This window comes from Falco punctatus (genome assembly GCF_963210335.1).
Source record: "Falco punctatus genome assembly, chromosome: 1".
NCBI lineage: Eukaryota > Metazoa > Chordata > Aves > Falconiformes > Falconidae > Falco > Falco punctatus.
The window spans coordinates 41,500,928-41,513,189 of NC_137580.1; the positions used below are offsets into that span (position 1 = coordinate 41,500,928).

At 39.7% G+C, this 12,262-nt stretch overlaps 1 long non-coding RNA gene across 1 annotated transcript in view; it reads left to right on the forward strand.

The window, feature by feature from the left end:
- The window catches only part of LOC308059177, a 49,847-nt gene extending 38,465 nt beyond the window's left edge, over positions 1–11,382 (forward strand). The window contains exon 3 of the long non-coding RNA XR_013926156.1: positions 17–11,382. This is a non-coding gene — a long non-coding RNA (uncharacterized lncRNA). The remainder of the gene's footprint in view (positions 1–16) is intronic.
- Positions 11,383–12,262: the final 880 nt, after the last annotated feature.

Sequence of the window (12,262 nt, forward strand, 5' to 3'; positions counted from 1 at the left end):
TATTATTATTAAAGAGAGTTCACATAACAGACTCTCTAGCATCTTGTAAGGTGAGACTGTCCAAAAATTTTAAGGATATTTAGACTCCTTGTTTCAAAAAATCAAAACACACACCACACCTTTGCTCTTTTCATTTATGTGTCGTTCCTTCCAACCTTCCCCTCTTTTCTCCATAAAGTCTCTCTTCCTATCTTCCCAATGGGTTTTATGAAACTGCTGTAGTACACAAAATATGGATTTTAGTATCATTTAGATAATATTTCCCTTCTCCCCCAATTATGGGACAGATATTTTCCCAAGACAATGTAAAATAACACAGATCTTCAGATGACGGTCTGGCAATAGCTCAAAATCTGGGAAGGGAAGACAGAGAATCCTTTGGGGAAACTGATGAAAATGTCAAGGATACAGAAGGAAACAGATAACATCTCCATTGCTGAAACACGCTCACCAACTGATAGGTTACATTTTGCTGCGGATAGAAATGATTGCATAGGTGTTGCGCATCATACAGCAAATGGATGTGCCCACTCTGGAATCCCACTCTCACTGCTTTTAAAATACCATTGAAGCTTTATCACCAACCCATCCATGACTTTGACACCAGTGCTAAATATGCTGCTACAAAACTCAGAATCAATAGGCTGGAAGGCGAACCAATCCTTCAAACCAGCCCCGGCTGTCATAGTAACTACACTGTGGCCACATCCTTGTAGCTACATCTGCCAACGATCCATCCAGAAAACCTCCCTGTCAGAAACACTGAGAAGTTCTGCATGAATTCAGATGCCAGAATAGAGTCAATTATTTGCCTTGCAACAACATATTTCAGGCTTGGAAACAGGGAGAACCAAAAGCAGTGAGCAGGACTGCCCTAAAAGTCTAACACACCTTCACTTTTATAGAACGCTTGAGGGTCTCTTGACTAAAGTGCTGCGTAAATGTTAAATGCAATTATATCTAAATATTTGGGAAGCATTATACTAATAATACTATTTCTATTTTCCAGAAAGGTTGCAGAATCAAGGCTTTCATTATCTGTAACCACTTAAGATTCCAAGTTACTTTTGCTAAAGAGGGAATGATAGCTTTGGTGTCTGGGCTAAGATCCAAATGAGTAATTACATCCTGCAAGCCTACATTTCTCTTCAAGTTTTATATTAGATAAAGTTCTTTTTACTTAGCAATGTTTCTTTTTAAAGACTGACATCTTCCAAGCCAGAGGCAGCTGCATTTCACTGATGGGTGAAATAGTTCCTATGTAAACATAATTTGAATAAATCAAGTGCTTTGTGGTTTTCAAAATGCAATGTCCACTCCAATTCATATTTTTAATTTGTTACATGCATGGAATAAAACCCTGTAAAGCAAACAAAACAAAAATCCATCAAATCTTTGATTTCAGGGAACAGCCTAAGCACAGGCAATGAGGAAAACTGCTTCAGGCAGTTCACATTTACTTTCAAGTGTTTTGTTCATAAGCAGCTTTCAATGAAATGGCTTTTAAACTGAGTATGATGCACATAAAAATAAAACAGCTACTCACCTGCTGAAAATACCATTAACAAAACAACAAGTAAGATGAACTAAAATTAATAAATCTGTGAACTTCCTTGAGATACATTTTAGAAGTCTCCAGCTCAGTAAATAATTAATTACTATGAGGTTTTGCTTCTGTTTAGACATATAAACTCAGCAGCATAGATCAAATGTGCTTTACTTACTAATGATTCTCAATGCATGGAAGACGAGGGGTGGGAAGGCAGAAGAGCTGAAATGAAGTAAAAGGTGACAGTGAAATTGTCAGGCTACACTAAGTTGTTTGCAAATCAGATCCTGAACTTAAAATGCAGTTCTGTTCATAATGCACAGTTCAGAGAACTGCTGTTGGCAATCTGTGGAACGTTACTCAGTACTATGTTGCTATGTCCAATGATTTATTTCAGATGAGTAGTTATAGCCAAAGATCCAGCGAGTAGTTTCCTTTGGATGTTTTTCCCATGAATGATCCTCTTGTAAAGAAGAAAGGGAAAGCCACTGATACAGCCCTGCTAGGGACAGGAACCTCTATCCCCTTTTAGAATGGAAGCCATACATAGATCCCCTAAGGAAGAAAAAAAGAAAAAAAAAATAAAGATAAAAAAAAAAAAGACGGGAAATGTTCTAAGCGAATAACTCCTTTCTCAAGGTGTGTTGTCTGCACCAGACATTTCTCTGCTGTAAGGATGGCCTTGCTTTATTGCTGCTCACCTTGGATGTGCTGGCACCCCACTCATCCCCACCCAACCTCCATCTAGACCAGGAGCATTTTGCATTGTGGTAATATCCAGGTGACTGCCCACTAGCACTGCTCGGGGATAGCGTTTTGCTGAAAGACAGGTTTGTTAGATTAAAAAGTTGGAAGTTCAGCAGAATAAATCATAAACGATGTTATTACTGCACAATAGTTCTTACCAGGGTAAACCTTGTTATTGAAAGATATTGATTACACAGTCATATCTCATAGCTTAAAGGATTTTACATCATTTACAGTAATTGCAGTGTCTTCCTAATGGGAAGAAGTACCTTTGAACTCCCTGAAGGACATCCTGGATGGGCAGAACTGTGTGGCAATTTCCCAGTTACATTTGTGAAGCTGAGATTGTGTCCACTTTAGGAAGTGGAGAGCATTTTACATTTACATACATATTTCTGTGGGTTCTACTATCCTAAACCAGCTCAGTACCATGGGAAGCAGCAGCTCAGGGCATGGGACCACTGTCTCCACTTCCCACATTGCGCAACCTGGCACACATCTGTTCACCAGCTGCCAGGAAATCCCACACATGGTTTTGGACGCACTAAGTCTGAAGCTGGAGAAGTGAAGCACTGTTCCCTCAGTGCTGTGGCTGAGATAAAACCCCCACAGCTTGCTTCTGCTGTGCATGTGGCCTCACTGATCTGAAATTTCTCTCTGAAAGTTTACTTTCCCAAAGGCTATCATGCCCTGCCGTGACTGTAAGCATGCTCCCCGTTTAGATTAAGGTACATTAAGGTACCTTTCCACTCAGGAAACCTGCTCATTTTCCCTGGATAAATAGGTGGTTTGCATGTCCACTTTAGGCATAAGCTTAAATGTATAATCATTGCATAATAATTACCTTCCTTTTTGGCAAAGCAATCAAGAGCTAGCACTCTCATAGTAAATAATCTTATCAATGAAGCCATTGCAGTGAGTCATTTTCATTCATCTAAATGACAGTGATGGCAAAACGGCACAGAGTATCTGCTCAGAGATGTATTTTGTCTTTAAGCAGCAAAGGTATTTATTTTCCGCAACGCTGGGGAGCTAGCCGATTAGTACCGGACAAACTAGCTCTGAAGTTTTCAGTGAAAAGTTAAGTAATTTATACAGTTTTTGTGAGAGGTTACACAACATCTTTACATACATACTCATTTGATTTTGACACCCAGTCATTCCATTCACAATAGGTGGGATCTAGGTGGAGTAGACCTTTCAATTTTCTTTGTTCAACGATTTTCTGACTTGATGGTCTCCTTATCTCCTTCAGGTGCCCACCTTATCTTTTCTAATTATTCAGAGTACATTCCTTTCTCAACACAAACAGAGCATCACCCAGAGCATTGTACCATACTCATCCTGAGTAATCTTTTTTCTTAAGACCTTGTTCTGTTTCAACAGGCACCTGCGTTAGAATATACCTTGGGACATCTTTTCACTATTAGTAAAGCGATTGAAAGAAAAGTGCCTTTCAACTATGGACTTTGTTCACAGCTCATTGATGGCTCAGGATGGCATTCATAGTTTTGTACTGCTACCTGCCAGACGGGGCTAATACTTGGGGAAATGTCTCTGCTGGCATCTCCCATATAAGATAGGGTCCTCTGCGTGCAGCACTCAGATTCATTTCTGTGAGTGCCTTCTGACATGTGGATTATGTTGTGAGGGTATATTAAGGGGTGTGGTGACACTTCAGAGCAGTAAAAATCTACAATATTCCAAATAATAGGAAAATATCCAAATTTTCAACTTTAAGCGCTTTTGTTCAGCTGTTGGCATTGTCCAAATCAAGTAAATAACTACAGTGAGTCTGCAGCAAGGAGCCTTGAATTCATCTCCTGGTTCTAGCAAGGATTTGTGATATGACCTTGGGCAAGGTCAAGTTCAGAGTTTCCGTACCTCAGCTTCCCCATTTGCAGAATAATAATTCTTACTCCACAAGAAGACCATGGGGCTTAATTAACATCCATAAAGCACCTTGAAATCCTTAGATAAAAGGTTCTGTAAAAGGGCAAATGTAATTACTGTTATTATAGTGGTGCAGCTATAAAATATTCATGGTATAATGGCAAGTCCAGTGAACAGTCGGAAGCTTGCAAGATCAATTGTTGTGCATGAATGCACAAGCGCATTAGCAGGTTGTACAAGATGCAAGGCAATTTCTTTCCAACTATTAGGGTCCTGTCCTGCAGAGGGTCAAGAGTCCCCATTCCTCACTGAACTCAATGAGGAATCGGTTTAAGTACCTTGTAGGATCAGAATCTTAAAAAAGAACTAGAAATTCACATCACCATTTAAAAAAAAAAATATCTTTTTTTCCCATTGATCAAAAACATTCTATTAAACTTCAGTGAACTGTTGTGCCGGCACGCAGCACCAAAGAACAAAGAGTTGGATCCAGAACTGATATAGATCACGGCAGTGTTTCTTAAGTCATTGCAGCTATACTGATTTATGATAGTGAAGTTCTTAAGAGCACAAAATTTTCTTGAGGGGTTTTAAAAGACATGAATGAGAACTATTACACCAGATTAAACTAGTGTCGGGCTGATAAAATAAAACCCAAATAAATAAATCCACACTTTTTCAAGACTCAGTTGCTACATGTTTAAACTGAAAGTGTCAAAATTAGTTTATTGTTAATATATATATATGTATATGAAATAAATTCCTTAGAATTTAGAACAGCAACTGGATGTATTGTGGTGTTAAATTATTACTATTCCTCCTGTTCTTGCACTTGTTGTTACCTGGAGGTACACAGAATCAGCTTTTTGGTTTTGAAGCAAGTTGTCATTAATGACTTTCTAACCAATTACAAGACACACTTAGTAACTGACAGTACTGTTATGCAATGCAGGTATTTAAGGACTTCTAGCTCAAGGACAACACTAAAAGTCTAATGATTTTTGGCACGTTGGCTGGCTGCACTTTCTCAGCTATCTAGCCCTGATGGTCTCCGTAGCACTGCCATGATATCCCACCCCTTCTTTCCACCACACCTGAGTTTGTGTCCACTGCTTTCAGCCCACTGTACTGTCTTCAGTGTCCATCTGAGCATTTGCCATCTCATCAGCCTCCATCCATGCTTTGGCACCCTCCTTTTCCCTTTGTTTTTTCCAATATTCATTTGGTGTTTCCTCAGATTGGAAGATGCCAAAGTAAGATTTCTTAAAATATTAATGCCAGTGCTGCAAAGGTAATATCAAAAGACACACTTACTTCAGTGAGATGTTATGGGACGTTAATGTAACTTTTTGGGGAAAGAAAACATTACTCTTCAGCTGTGTAAGTGTATCTATCTTGGTAATCTATAACGGGGGAACTTCCCAGTGCAAAGCAATACAGCTGAAGTGGTCAGCAGTTACCTTGCTCCCTTGTAAGCCCAACATACAGGCTGTGACTTGGAATATATCCCTGAAGCTCTGGAGACGCTCTGTGTAAGTATAGTTAGGAGTTCTCAGCGCAAATTCTTCTCCATTAGAAACTGCAGAGCCGAAACTTCAGTTAAGAGGATCTGTTTTAAGTGAAGACCATGAAAGCTGTGCCTACAAATGATAGTGAACTTGGGCTCCATGGCTGCCTGGTAGATGTTCAGGGAGCTCTGAGTGTCAATGAATTAGGATCAGATGATTCCAAGCTTTCCAGGGCCACGAAGTCTCATCTGGCCTCTTTTCACAGGAAAGCTACACCAGAACTTCAAGTCCTTTGAGTAAAAAACAAATTTCCCAGCCCAGCAGGCATGTGGCAGCAATCCTGGCCAGTTTCCAAGCTCCCACTTCCCTGGAAGTCTGTCAAACTTTTTTCCCCGGAGGAAAGTGTGCAGATTCCCTCTCTCCAGCTCATCCCAACAAAATGGCAGAGGCAGTGGGAAGCACATTTTAATTTCGAAGTAACAGGAATAGCCTTGGTGTGATCAGACTACCTTGGTGGATTTGGAATTAAATTTTGGAATATTTAAGTTCTACAGAACAAAAAAAGCAGTGAGGAAAATCAAGCAACATATTCTCTTGTTTGCCATTCATTTAAGATTTAAAATTTTCCATGAGCTCATAATCATCTATGGAACCTGAATTTTCTTTTCCAAATAGCTCTTGCCTATGCCATGACATTTAGAGGACCTTTAAAGCTCTCTTGGAGTACAGGAGCCCAAAGCATTGCTATAATCTATGGCAGACATCTTGAATTTCTGTGCCTAGGCTGTCCAGCACCCATGGTTCTTCTGGCATCCTGATGTTTCTTCACATCACATTATTACATAAATATGCAAATAGAACATTTAAGTCCGTGGGAGGTCCAAGGGAGAAAAAGTGCACAAAGTGAAGAAAATTATTTTAATATTTAGTGAGAAAATATTAATGATATGGGGATATTAAAAAGAAGAATAACAGTGAAATGGTAAGTGCTGTGTACATTAGTAGCTCACAAGAAAAGGGACACGTGAGAAAGACCTTCCACTGTTGACAATATTCAGTGTCCACAGACTTTGAAAATAATTTCATGATAGCAAAACATTTTTATACAGTGTTCCATTGATTTCTCTCTTTCCTTTATGAGGATATTCAGGGAATATATTCATGCTTTTTTCAGCATTGGGCTGTTCATCTCTGTATGAATAACAGCGGAAGGTCAGAATCCATTAAAACTGCTCCAACATCCATAAGTTGCAAAACTTAAGGTTTAAAAAAAATCATAATCTTTTTAGCACTTAAGATGAGATCAGTTCACAGCTGGTGAGCAGAATTACCTACAACCCTTGCCCATGCAAGCCCATGCAATGATACTTTACCTCTGCGAGTATCAGTCATAATCAGTTGGGCTACTGGAAATATTCAGATTAGATGTGCATAAATCTGCGGAATGCCAGATCTGACCAAAGGAACAAGCTCAACAAGCAGCAGGAGGGAGGTTACATGAGGGAGAAGGGACGTCAAGATTTCTGCATTTCAGCAGATGGGATAATCCTTCCAGGCCACCATAAGGGTATCTGTAGTGCTTCCCTGCTCCCTGCAGCTGGGGAAGAAAGTCACATGCCACCATTGAGCAGCATAATCCTCATCTCCAAATTTTTGCTTGAAAAAGTTGCACATTGCATTTCAAATTGTTCCCATCTTACATGTATATCTTTTGGTCTGTTCCTTAAACACTAGAAGAAATTTCATCTTGTGGCAATTCACAGAATGAGCATTCGAGCAATCAGACCTTTTGAACAATAAATTTACGCATATGCATTAGCTGTTCTAAAAGTTCTGTTTCATGAATAATCTTAAAGATAATATAACTGATTCCCTGCGTCAGGAAGAATGTCATTTTGGGTCAAAGATTTAAAGGATGTGAAAAATTAGGACAGTCCAGGCAGGAGAATGACACCCAAAGAGATGACAACGGCAATATCAAGGCTGGAATGAGTGATGTGATAGACGGGATCACTGAAGAAATTTAAGAGGGGCAAGAAAGGATAACAAAGATGAAACTTGTGGTGGATTTGATGCCTACGATACAATATAAGAATCCTGGATTGGGTACAGAAGGAAAAATCAGCTTGCATCAGAAAGATGTAAGGATGAAGATGGCTAAAAGCACAACTTCCACAGCCAAGCTGTAGAAGCATTATGTAAAGAAGAAGGGAATAATCTAAGAGCTGGAGTTTGTCACAGGAAGAGGCAAGAATGAATGGTGCTACACTGGCATGCAGAACTGGGCATGTAGTTTAACTTATCTGCAAAAGCCTGGTTCCTCATGATATGATGCAGAGCCAAGCAGTCTTGCAGCTAACCTGGGTGTCAGAAGACAACTGCCCAGGTGACAGAGTGGACTGCGAAGGAAGGGTGCTCGTGATAGAAGAAAGAAAGGAAGACAACAGCAAGCTTAGAATGGGTAAATGCAATGTTAAGAGTAGGGTTTTATTAAGCCACCCCAGAAGAGCTGTCAGAGAAGCAGTCTGATATATGGGAGTAAGGCTGAGGGAAATAGATCACAGGCTGAGAGCTGTGAGGTTCCAGGAAGGTGTTAATAGCTCTCCATCTTTCACATGGGCTGGACGTGAACTTACTTGCACAAAATAAGTGTTCTATAGGGGGAATTTCATCTGCCATTAAAATGCAGCCACCTCTCTGATGGGTTGGCCCATTTCATCTCTCCTACTAACGCTACCAAATAGCTTTGGAAGAGCAAGCAGAGTGTAATTTCCCCTCTTTGGAACTACTAAAGTAATTTACGTGAGCAAAATGTAATTATCCAAACTGAAATTTAGTCAGCAGACTGGTTTTAAATTTCTTCTGAAGCAAAGCCACAGAAATAGGCAGGATTCCTGCTAGCATGAAGCTAGAGCATGGATTCAATCCCAACTCAAGTGGAATAAAATGGCCTTGAAGCACTGCTCCTGGAAGGTGCTGATTTAACTCTAGCCCTCCCTCTTTTCAATGTGACAAGGGTGCTTGTCACCTTTTCTCATGCCCTGATGCAGTACATGTATGAAAGTAATTTGAAAAGCTGACCTTTATGAAGGCAAAAAATTAGATTTACTCTCATCTTCCATGAATACAGGAGTTGGCCAAAGAAGACATTCCCTTGTGCTGCCAAAAAAACTCCTGTGCTGATCAGTCCTGACCCTGCAATGGCATCCAATTTAACAAAACCAGGTCCAAATGGTATGGCTGGAAGATGGCCAGGGCATAAATCAAGGTGGAAAATCTGCTGGGCTGGATTCACAGAATGTGCCTGGACCCCTTAACACAGGTGGTGATGAGAAATGCTGTAATCCAGCCACAAATTGCCCAGACAGGAATTCCCTGGTGGATCTGCATGCTGGTCCCTGAGGCATCGCCCGAAGGCATTTCCACCCCACTCACCCATCTGGCCTGGTTGCAGCAAAGGTGCAACCTGGCCAGATGGGTGAGTAGGTGGAAATAGGAGCAGACATGCTGGGGGCTGGGAGACTTAATGCGGTTATCCTCTCCCATGGCAACCCTCCTCTGGCACATCTTTGCAGAACATAAGGGACAATCTTCCCTTTGTAGTTAAAGATAAAAAGAGAGTCTCAGAAGCAAGTCCCCTGAGCATCTGTGTCACTGTGTATTTTACTGTTTCATTTGTTCTCCACAGCATCCCGCTAAATAAGTGATTTCTGCTTACAGCATTACATCACCTGTAGGATTGTTTCTTGAAAATATGCCTCATTTATCATGTCATAGTTGTTCTCTCTTTCAAGGGCCTGATACCAATGAGTCCATCTATGGAATTACTCCAGAAAACAGTCCTTTTAAAAAAAAAAAAAAAAAAAAAGAAGAAGAAATCAAGTATTTACTGATATGTCTGCATAACTACCCTTTCCTGCTTTCTGTTCCAGGGTGCTATCAGGATTAATTAGTTAATGTTCATTGAATTATCTGAAAATAAAAGGTATTCACCTGTGCAATTCTCATTGTCCAGCAGGAACCTTCTCTCCTTTAGCCACGCATTAGTGACCTCTAGACTAGACTACCACAAGACACTTATTTATTATTTAAATTCATTGAAGATGTAACTCATGTAAATGCTGGTTTGCTTACAGAACTTGGATGTCAAAAGCATCAGTCCCTCAAAAGTCATCCAGACAACCAGTACGCTGGTTGTCCATCCTTAACTGCAAGGCTGCCTTTAATTTGTAAGGCAACATCTCTAAACCCAGCTTGACGTAAAAAAAAGCAGTTTAGAGTTTATTCCTAAACCATTACTTGTGCCTGGCTGGAGAAAGTGTTTCATGGACTGCCCTTCCTTCTGAAATTACTGGCTTTGGTAAAGCCTTCCGTGTCTATCTTTTGGGCCATGGGATAAGGGACCAGTTACATGGTGTGGTAAGCAGGATGAAGGTGGTGCTTTCTTCCAGCTTTAACACATTGACTCCTGGTTTTAGCCCAGATGTTTTGCTTGGAGCCCCAGCTCATTAAACCTGATTATTTGATTGCAGTCTCAAGTTTCCTTTAAAACACAGGCTGGATGCACCACAGATAGCGATGGGAGGCCTGCCTTTCTGCATCAGCAATACATAGCTCCTGAGAGCTTACTAATAGCCAGGACAAACCTATGTGAAAACCAAAGGGCAGAATCCTGTCTGTTCTCAGAGCTGAAGGAAACTATTTATTTTTATTGTTATTATAGTGATTTAAATGCACAGTACATATTGGCTTTCCTCTTGCTTTGCAAAATTACCTATGTTGTTTCCACAGTAGTCTGCCTAGGGCTCCCTCTTGCAGTCAACATCTTCCACCCACAGAAGATACCACCCTGAGTGAGATATTCAGCCCCAGTTGGGCATCTGAGCCTGAGAAAGATATTAGTTCTAAATGGAATCACACAAATTATTTTAACACATTTTAACAGTTGACTTTATGAAGCTATGATGAAAAGAGAAGCTTTAAAGCTTTTTAAAGTCTTCTAGGGAATCTCTGTCCTTAGGGACTTTTCCACATGTCTTAAGATAGCCTAAGCTACCTTCTGAGAGTATTGACTGCTCTAATTTTGCATTTAGGGATGTTGTTTTCCTGAGATAACACAGCACACACACACACACATGCATGTGATGGTTTCCTTGACTGGGCCAATCAACCCAAGTTCTTCATTTGTCATTGCTGAGCAGTAGCTGAAGTGTAACAGGCAACACCTGGTAATACCTTTCATCAGTATCTCCCACCTGCCTAACATACATATTTTCTTATTTCATTGCCTGAAACCAAGTTCTCCGTTTCTTCAAATCCTCTAGACAGCCACTGCATCCTCCTTGGGACAGCTTCTAATACTTTGTCTTTTCAGGAATGTTTCTCTAGCCTACATACAGCGTGCTTCATTTCATGGAGCAGTGATCCCTGTCTCACTCAGTTTCTAATCTAAAAAACAAATTGCACTTATGTTTCATTTTATGTATAGATCTACTGAGAAAGAGAATTAAAGGCAATTTTTCTTTCTGAACACTACAGTACTTGCAAGTTTCAAAAGATGATGCATAAAAAGAACTTGCTGGAAACAACTGAAAGATTTTTGCTGTGATATTTGCAGTTCTGGCATTGTTTTCATTCTTAATTGTTTGAAATGGATTCTTTTTATTTTTTTCTGCCCCAGTTCATGAAAAATAAAGAACACATGAATATTATTCCTAAAGTATTTTGGACAATATTTAATTGGAAAACCTTTTTTTTTTTTTAATAATAACAGTGGCTTCCTAACACCATTTCTTTTACATACATCTATTTAATTTTCAATTCAGAAAGGCAGAAACTTTTAGGAAAAAGTGAAAAAGATTTTGACAACTTTTAATGAAAACCAGTAATTTTTCAAGCCTGTTTCTGAAGGAACTTTTTCCTTGGAAAAAAAAATCAACCTGCTGTACAGGCAAACCTAACAAAGTAGCATAGACTTTGTAAAACCATCATTTAAATGCAAGATCTACTAGGCTGAAATGTGGCAACTATTTAATAATGCACAGAAACACTATACAGCAATTTAAGATAAGACAAGAAGAATGACATATGGAATTGAAAATGCAGGCTGAGTTAAGTAGGTAAAACGTAATCATCCAAATGTGAATTTTGCCACAGCAACAGAATAGGCATCCCTGCACTTATAGGTATCCCTGCACTTATAGGTATTGCCATGAAATTTTTAATGACAACTTGCCAAGGTGTCTGTTATGTCTCCTTTTTTAAGAAATGACATCCAGAAACACAGTGACCCCACTTCTCACTTGTGTATTGGTTTATAGCAACTCAGAGGAAAGAGCTCCCCAGGGTGAATCGTTAAGGTTTTTTTAATAGCATTTCTATTTTTGGAGTTGCCTCTGACTGGATGGCATAAATGCTGTTTACACTTTGGGGCATCTGAGCAGGTAAAAAATGCACCACAACGAATCTCATTTGGATGTGGGAGGGTAGGAATGAAAAGTTAGTGATTATTTTTTTTAGAATGTGTTTAAAAGTTTGAATTATTTCCTCCCTCCACCATTCCTGC